General features: G+C 36.7%; 1 non-coding gene across 1 annotated transcript; it reads right to left on the minus strand.

Annotated features, from left to right (window-relative positions):
- Positions 1-6,578: 6,578 nt before the first annotated feature.
- On the minus strand, positions 6,579-6,685 carry LOC116119256. Its single transcript, XR_004126357.1, has one exon. It is a non-coding gene; the product is annotated as a small nucleolar RNA R71 (small nucleolar RNA).
- Between the last annotated feature and the right edge of the window lie 3,320 nt (positions 6,686-10,005).

The raw sequence follows: 10,005 nt of genomic DNA on the forward strand, positions 1-10,005 counted from the left end.
CTAAGTGATTCGTGATATTGCTTATGCGATTGTTCTCTTTTTCACTTGGTCGATTAAGCGATCGTAGATTGCTTAAGCGATCATGTGATGGGCAGAATCAATATCTGCCCAGGTGCACGATCGCCTAAACGATCCATGATATCGCTTAAGCGATCCTTTATGAAAAACCCTTTGTCGCTTAAGCGATCATGGGCAATACATACTTTTCCATCTTTTCTCCTAAATTTTGACAAACTAAAATTACCAACACATATTAATTCCATACTTTCTCCTCAATTTGACAACCCAATTCCAAACTAAAATCACCAACAAATATTTAGGCCTTGTAACAAGAATACTAAATATAAAGAATGATTTATTCAAGGTAACAATAAAATTGAAAACATCAATAATTGAAAACAACAACTCATCAACTGTTGGCCTTGGCAACTCCCTGAATTTCATCCTTCTTCGAACCTAATTTTCTGGATCTACATGTGATTACTTCTGGCAACTACTTCTCTGGTGGCCAGGTTGCTTGCAAATTGAGCACTTATTCATCTTCCGAGGAACCTCAGAGGCTGATGGAATACGCTTAACTCTTTTTCTCCTCTTTGCTGTCTTCTTGAATGGTAGATGGATGATAATGTCAGTCAACTCTGGCGGCACTGCCCACTGCTTTTCTAGAGGCACTAGATATATCATTTCTGAATAAGCTAGCATGTAGTGATTTGCCATATAGAGAGGGGAGCAAAGTTCCATGTAAATTCTTGAACCAAAATCCGGCTTCCGTTGGTGTTTCAGTGCTGCTAGTGCACGAGGACAAGGTAAACATTGAATGTCAAGCACTTTACAGCTGCAAGTTTTACTAACAAGGTTAACTAGGGCATCCGGACCATAGCCGCGCACAATGAACTCTTGAGCATTAAGAGGATAGACAAACAATGTATTTGACAATTCCCTACGTTCTTGCAATAATTCTTCAGCTAACGGAACAAGAGTTGTAGTAAAATTATCTGACTCCGTACGACGCTCATGGAACCACCGTGACAGTGTCCTCTGGATTGCATCAAAAAGTGCAACTATTGGAAACTATCTTTCTATTAATAACTTTGAATTTATGGACTCGACTATGTTCGTGGTCATGATATCAAACCTTCTTCCAGGAAAGTAAGCTCTACTCCATCGCTCCAAACCAACATCATGCTCAAGATACTTAGCAACTCTATCATCCTTGATTCAGATTTGCTGGAAGTGCTCCTTGAACTCATCAACCCGATAAACTTTTGCTGCCATGTAGTATGTCTGAAGGAGGCCAACACACTTAAACTTTTATTTTATGTTCTCACTAAGGTGCCTTATACATAATCTGTGATGTGCTTGATGGTAAATAGTGGCAATCCCCTTCTTTATAGAGCTGTGCCTATAAGATATTATGCACAACTCGTCATTGTCAGGCACTATCGTATGTAATTGCTGAAAAAACCAAGTCCACGACTTGTCATTCTCAGAGTCAACCATACACCATGCAACAGGATATGTGTGATTTTCGCTGTCCTGTGTAGTGGCCACCAACAATATACCTCCATACTTTCCCATCAGAAAGTAACCATCAACAGTCAACACCTTTCTCATGTTTACAAAACCCCTTATAGTAGAACCCTAAGCAACAAAAAAATATTTAAACATCATATTCTTGTCCCACTTCAAAGCTGTCTTGCTACCTTGGTTTGTCAACTCAAGCATATAACGGTACACTTCTAATACTGCGTACCCGTGCTCCGGCGTGCCCCTCACAAAATCTTGTGCATGTTGTCTCCCTTTTCAGCATTTCTAGTAACTAACAGCACATCCCAACTCTATCTGCACAAGTCTCTGAATGTCTTTAAGAGATTGACCTTTCCCTTCAACGAACCGACTTTTGACAAATTATCCAATAACATCAGTGGAGGCTTGTCGATGCTCACCTGAAATATGTCTCAAACCACATGTGTGCTCACGGGTATATGTGCTAAGAATAACTTTTTCCAACTCCACCAACCTTCTACAATAAACCTGCCACTTGCACTTTTGATCACGACATGTAACCGTCACAGCCAATGAATTTGACTTTTTGATGATGAACTCAAAATTACTTCTCATGACAACAAGTTTTAGCTTCCTCACCACTTCCTCTTTGTTGTCAAATAAATATCCTATGCGCAACTCCGATCCATCCGTAAAAACATGAGCTGATTCACTACTACCTACAATTGCCCCCTTTGAACCTGCATAAACGACCATAATGTTCTCTTCCTCACAAACTACACCTTCTGCATAATCTGTATTTAAAAGAATCTTTACATCTACGGGACCATGTACGGGGTCCTCCTCCTCAATATTTTCATTCTGCCCCCCATGACCAATCTCTTCTACAGTGTCCTCCTCACCACCCAATTCACCGTCTACTCTTGATTTTTCAACTAACAAATCAATGCCCTCATAGTTCAAATTAAAACCAGGCAAATCTCTGCCTACTTCCTTGTTATCCCCTTCCTTTGAACCAACTTCCAATGGTTTTTCTACAAAAGAAACCTTAAAATCGGCCTCGAACTATTATCGGCCACATCAATCATCTATAACTTCACACTTTCATCCGACTTTAATATAGCAGGAGGTACCTTATAATGTTCAAGAACTCTGCTTAAAATATACTTCACAACTATATATACGTGAGCAACTCAAATCACCTCTTCTAATTATTTCATCAATCAACTCATCAAAACTAACCTATGTACTCACAGCAATTGGTATAACTTCTTTGCTCTTCCCAATCCACTTCCAGCTACTTTCTTCCTCCACCCACTCACCAAAATATTCAACACTCAAAACAACTTGTCTCATGTCTAATAATAGCCAACTACCTATAATGCAAGAAAAAAAATATTCTTAACTACTGTACTAAGGGTTGAAATATTTTAAAAAGCATATGCACAGTCGCTTGACAGATCGGTGTATCGCTTAAGCGATATAATATATCTCTTAAGCGATCAAGTATAAATAACCATGATCAGTTAAGCGATCTTATGTCATTTACTGATCTGCTGCTATACACCAGACTTTTAGCAGATCGCTTAAGCGATCTTATACCACATACCTGATCACTTAAATGACTATCTGCCGCATTACCAGACATATCAGATCGCTTAAGTGATCTATCTGCTGCATTACCAGACGTATCAGATCGCTTAAGCGATCCATCATATCCAGAACATATTTGCAGTCATCTCCACCTACAATCGGTGCTACCACCCGCAGCTACCCACAATGCAAGAAAACTTTCAGCAAATTTCACTCCTTTCAACTTCCATTACATCAAACACAACCCAACAACCTAAACAACTAAATCAAAATCATAACCCAAACTCAATCCATCATTAAATCTTTGTAAATCGAAAGGGGAGATACACATACCTAGACGAAATGTCAGGAGGAGGAGGAAGAGGAGGAGGAGGAGGATCTGTGTTGGAGAAGATGTTAATGGCGGAGGAATGCGTTAATGTGGCGGGAGGAAGAAGAAGAAGGTGTTTGGGTTTGTTTGCAACCATTTCAACTCTTTGGGGACATATTATAATTTTTAAAAGATTACACAATTATTCATTAATCCTAATTAACCCCTAATCATGTTTAATTAAGCTTAATAAAAAATAAGGCTATTTAGTTAACATTTACAAACTATATAGCCTTTTAATTAAATTTTAACTTGAAATGGCCTTTTAATAAACTCCCTCCTCATCTAACCATGACTAAGCAAATCCATCACTCTCAAACGAGGCTTTCTTCCATATATTTTATTGAAATATATCCCTATATATTATTGATAATCATATTTTGAACTATGATTTTGCATTGAATTTTGATAGGATTTAGGATACTTTTCATACAATTTTGGGCCATAATTGCTACCTAATTCTATTAAATTGTCTTTGCAAGCCTAAACGATGATTTTGAGCATAAATGACAGTTTTGAGCATAAATTGTGTAACTTGAGTTTAGAAATTCGGAATGACCTGAATTTAGAAGCTTTGGAAAGCTAAGAAGAAGATCTACAACTTTCATGTTTTGGTTTTTTCCTAATTCTGACTGGACAAGGGTGAAACCTTGGCTTGAAGTCGTGAAAAGTACTCTGGCAACTGAAGAAAAACGTCTTTGGACGTGCTTCAATATTTTTGCCATAACTTGAGCTTTAGACCTCGAATTGTGCTGATTCTTAAACTACCAGAAAGATAATTGAAATGGCTACAATTCATATGCTTAACACCTGTTTCCAGATTCAGGCTCTATCATGCTCAAATTTGGCCCAAAAGTCCTCGTCGCGGCAAGGAAAAAGCTTCACCGCGGCGAAACCTGCATCAGATATAAAAATAAAACGACGCGTTTTGGCTTCCTAGGGCTTCATCCTTAAGTGAGAGAGGTATAAATTAGAGCGAAAAGGAAGAGAAAAGCAGCTTGGTTCGTCATTTGGAAGGCAGCTCTTGGAAGGAGAAGAGTATTGAAGATTTGGGCTTCAAATTAGAGAAGATTTCTCCATCTTTTGCTTGTTTTTTAATGATGAATCTTGGATTCAGTTTGTTTTAGTTACTTTATTTCGTTTTTGACTATGAACTGAGTTGTTTACCTAGGGTTTGATGTAACCTTGATACAATGATTCAAATTTATATGAATTGATTTACTTTGAGTTTTAATTTCATGATTGAGTGTTTATCTCTTTGCCTAATGACTTTTGGATGCTTGATCACCATTCAAATGTGTGTTGTTCACAATGAGACTGAGAAGTGATTTGTGATTGTGCCTCTTGGGATAAATACCGTAGATTAAACAAACGCTAAAGATAGGTTTAACGATCTATGAAATCTAGATAGAATTCCATAAAGCTTAAAAGACTTTAAACTATTAAAAGACTTTGAACTATTAATCTTTATTTTGTTGGGTGCAGAAGCTTAATAGGGATAAGTAGGGAAATATAGCCTGATAAGGTATGTTTTACAACTTAGGGAATTCGATTTTTAATCAAGGAATTAGAACTTGGGTAATAGATTCTATGAATTGGGTTAGTGTATCTAGGTGAAATCAACACCCTAGCATTTTTTAGCATTGTTTAATTAGTTAAGTTGTTGGGTTTTGCTTTAATTTCATTATCATTCATTTATATTTTGTTAATTTGTATTTAGTTTGTTAATTTTCCATCAATCCAATTTATTGTTGCTTCAATTAGGACTTAAACNTGTTTTAAGTTCTTTGATTGTTATTTGTTTAGTATGTCTTGTGTGTGTTGTGTTGTTGTTGCCTAGATGAATTGCATAAGTCTATGATGAAACTAGAATTGTTGGGATATTATTTTTGGAAAATGTTAAGTATTGCTTCAAGTTTATGTTTATTGACTGAATTTTGATTGAGGTTTGTTGAGTGGTTCAGCCACCATTTTCATTTATTTCGGCATGCTTAGATTCATTTTATGTGGTCAGGTAAAGTTTGATAATGTTGGTAGACTCTAGAACCTAGTAAAGAGGTGTTTGAGGCGAAATTCTAGGATTAGACATTGTTAAGGAAATGATTTAGGCATTTTTCGGAACATTTGAGCCTTTCCAGCCGACCCATGAATGAATCTTTCCCTAGTCACTCATTTGAGCCTTATGAGATTATCATTGCTTTTTTTATCTTCTTGCAAACCGAAAATTTTCCAATCCAACTACCCTAAACACTTTATCATACCCTTTAGGAGAATTTTGGACCTAATGCAAACACAAAGAAAAGAGTTGTGTGAATGAACTAAAAGAATAGTTTGGGGGTTGTGAGAAGGGCAAGAAGAATAAGAGAGGTAATCAACCTCAATTGTGTTTTAAAAAAAAAAAAAAAATTAGTTTGAGAATTGCATTACAATAGCAACAGTAAGAATTGTTCATGGTTGAAGGTTGTTAAATGATTGACATTTTGAGTGATGGTTGAGAAAGGAAGTGGGAGTTGAATTAAGTCTTAGTGTTTGCTTTAAGGAAACCAAGTTCTCTTATTTGTTTATCCTTTCCTTTCCCTTGGAGCCCACTACCCGAGTCTAACGTTACAAGCTTACAAAGACCTTTTGATTCTTAGCGATGTCTAATTCTTATTAGTGGAGAGTAGTTCAATAATTAGGCTTATGGAGTCTGTCACTATTTGATAAACTTTACATTTCTACATAAAATAATTCGAGAAGTCAGAATGTGGACTGAAGTGAGGATCACCTACTCGGGGGATCAATAGAGAAAGATAATCGATGCAACTTATAACTTCTTGGAGTGTTGAACATTTTCTAGTAATAATTTTTCAACAACCTTAGANACTTAAACTAGAGAAATCGGTACTTAGTAACACTATCCTCGTGGGAACGATACTCACTCATCACTTTATTACTTTGTGCGACTAGTGCACTTGCTATTTATGCATGTTGTAGTAAATACGCATCAAGTTTTTGGTACCGTTGCCGGGGATAGTTGATTATTAATATTGATAGTATCTAGTGTAGTGCTAAATTGAAGCTTTTATTTCATTTTTTTTTAGTTAATTGTAAATATTGTATAGTCTTAAGTATGAGAAATGACATTACCTCTTTCGTGCAAGGCAACGATGAATCACTATATGAAGCTTGGGAGAGGTACACAGAGTTGTTAAGGAAATGTCCACATAATGGTCTACTGTTTTGGAGACAAGTCCAAACATTTTACAATGGGTTGCTACCAAATATTCAAATTATGGTAGATTTGGCAGCAGGTTGATCCTTAATTAACAAGACCCCAGAAGAGGCTTATGAATTGCTTGAGGTGATGGCCAACAATAACTACCAAAGACCTAATGAGAGAGCAATGCCGAAGAGAACAATGGGTCTACATGAAGTCGACGCGTTCGACACATTATTTGCACAAATTGCATCACTTCAAAGCCAATTGGGAGGTATGAGTGTAAATTCTATTCACTCACCTTTTATAACTTGTGAATTTTGTGTAGGAAACCATTTGAGTGTAGAATGCCAAGATGGAGACCAGTTACTCTTCTCAACAACCGAGCAAGTGAATTACACGGTTTGTTCACAAAGGCTGCAAAATGACCTATTCTCCAATGCTTACAATCTTGGTTGGGGGAATTACCCAAATTTGTCTTTGAGCAATCAAAGCAGTCAATCAAATCAAAGGACAGTGCCAAACCATCAACCAGTGGTGAATCATCAACCATGTGAGCAAAGAATGTCGAAATTGGAGGATATATTCGGGAAATTCATGCAAGAAACCACAAGATTTATGAATGAGACACGCTCAAACTTCAGAAATCAAGGAGTGTCCATTCAAAATTTGGAGGTTCAAGTAGCGCAATTGGTTGAACAATTGATAGAGAGATCTCAAGGTTCTTTGCCAAGCACAACTGTCACAAATCCTAAAGAACAATTAAATGTCATAACATTGAGAAGAGGTATAGTGTTGGAGCAACCTCACAATGAAGAAAAGTTGGAAGAACATGAAGACAAGACTGATGAAGAGGAAAAGCTCAGAGCAAAAAGGTGTGCAAGATACTTAGGGGAATTTCAACCAAGCAACTCACCTCACAAGGAACAATTTGAGGAATTTGGTGTAAATGCGCACAAGTCAAAATTGGTATTGGAAGAGACTCCAAACATTGGACTCAACCAATCACCATCTCATCTCAAGTACGCAAATATGAATTTGCAGTTCCGAAAAGATGCTTATGAGAATGTCCGGAATTCCAAAGGAAATACCAAGAGGTGGCAATGGGAAGTGAAGCACCCCACAAGGATCCGGATTGACGAAGGACCATGGGAAAGTCGAGCTTCTGACTATAAACAAGCGCTTTTTGGGAGGCAACCCAAGTGTTTTCATTTGTTTGTTGTGTTGAATTTGTTTAGTTTATTGATGATGTAGAATGATTTTGATTTTGTGCTTTTTGGTGTTTCAGGTAAATTATCGAATTAAGGCGAGAAGCGGGAAACTTCCAATTTTCGCCGCAGCGAAGCTTTCTCTTCGCCGCGGCGATGTACATTTTGCAAGAAAAGGAATTCGAAAAGTTTTAGACTTCGCCGCGGTGAAGTTTGTTCTTCGCCGAGGCGATGTGCTCTTTGGAATTTTTCGCCGCAGCCAAACAATTTGCTTTGCTGTGGCATAAATGGTATCGTGGAGTTATGCTAAGGAAATTTCGCCGCGGTGACGTTTACATTGCAATTTTTCGCCGTGGTGAGAAAATTTGCTTCGCCATGGCATCGAATGGGTTTGCAATTAAATGAAGAACTTCGCCGCTGTGAAGTATGTTTACCATATATACTCCAATCATTTTTCATTTTTCACGAAAAACTTCAAAACACATCCAAGAGCCAAACACTTCCACCTTCAATCCAGAGAGTTTTCATTGAATTTTCTTCCCACTATTCCACTCCCTTACCTCTTTAAACAATCATGTACCTTTCAATTGCCCTAATTTAACCCATTTTGAAGAAATTTTTAGCAACCCCTAGGTTTTGAAAAATTGGAGCTTCCTTTGTGATTTTTAATGAAATTGGAGCAATTGAAGGTTGGGAAGCTGGGTGGTCAGGTTAAGAGTTTTTATGCAATTATTTGTTCACTTTCAATTGTGGATTTGTTTTTGTTGAAAAATTGCTTGAATTTGTTAATTGTGGATGTTGGTTGAGAACTTGAGGATTGAGGTGATTGTGGAGTATAGAAATTGTTGATTTTGATTAATTTGGTGTTGAGGAAGTTGGGTTGTTGTGTTGAAGTGCTTTAGCAAATTTGGGAGTGTGTGAAGAGGAAGAAGTAGAAGAAGATTGAAGCTTGAAGCACTTTTCTTTTTAGTTTTGCTTTTATTTCTTTAGTGTTTGTAAGTAGGAATTGATGTGATTTCCTGATTTAGCTCTTTATTTGTTTTTGTTTAGATTTTAGGTTAATTCAATAAGGTTGAGATCAGGATGTAATTCTTTCATATTAACGGTGAGGGTATCAACACATTTGGCACCATAGACTTTCAATTGTTTGATAGATGATGATGATGTGGAAGCAAGGAATGGATGTCAGGATTTTGCACAAAATCAACCTTTATGGATTAATCAGGGCAGTATCTCGTAACTTTACTTTTGTTTTTCTATTCCTTGGATGTGCATGATGTGACATTGAGGACAATGTCATTTAAGTTTGGGGTAGGAAAATGTTCAAAATTTTTGGTTTAGTTGTTTTGTGTTTTTAGCTCGAAATTGTGTTCTTTTTGTTTTAAGTTCTTTGATTGTTATTGTTTAGTATGTCTTGTGTGTGTTGTGTTGTTGTTGCCTAGATGAATTGCAAAGTCTATGATGAAACTAGAATTGTTGGGATATATTTTTGGAAAATGTTAAGCATTGCTTCAAGTTTATGTTTATTGACTGAATTTTGATTGAGGTTTGTTGAGTGGTTCAGCCACCATTTTCATTTATTTCGGCATGCTTAGATTCATTTTATGTGGTCAGGTAAAGTTTGATAATGTGGTAGACTCTAGAACCTAGTAAAGAGGTGTTTGAGGCGAAATTCTAGGATTAGACATTGTTAAGGAAATGTTAGGCATTTTTTGGAAATTTGAGCCTTTCCCACCGACCATGAATGAATCTTTCCCTAGTCACTCATTTGAGCCTTATGAGTATCATTGCTTTTTTTATCTTTTGCAAACCGAAAATTTTCCAATCCAACTACCCTAAACACTTATCTACCCTTTAGGAGAATTGGACCTAATGCAAACACAAAGAAAAGAGTTGTGTGAATGAACTAAAAGAATAGTTGGGGGTTGTGAGAAGGGCAAGAAGAATAAGAGAGGTAATAACCCAATTGTGTTTTAAAAAAAAAAAAAAAATTAGTTTGAGAATTGCATCAATAGCAACAGTAAGAATTGTTCATGGTTGAAGGTTGTTAAATGATTGACATTTTGAGTGATGGTTGAGAAAGGAAGGGAGTTGAATAAGTCTTAGTGTTTGCTTTAAGGAAACCAAGT

The sequence above is a fragment of the Pistacia vera genome, unplaced genomic scaffold (genome assembly GCF_008641045.1).
Source record: "Pistacia vera cultivar Batoury unplaced genomic scaffold, PisVer_v2 Contig878, whole genome shotgun sequence".
Classification (NCBI taxonomy): Eukaryota; Viridiplantae; Streptophyta; class Magnoliopsida; order Sapindales; family Anacardiaceae; genus Pistacia; species Pistacia vera.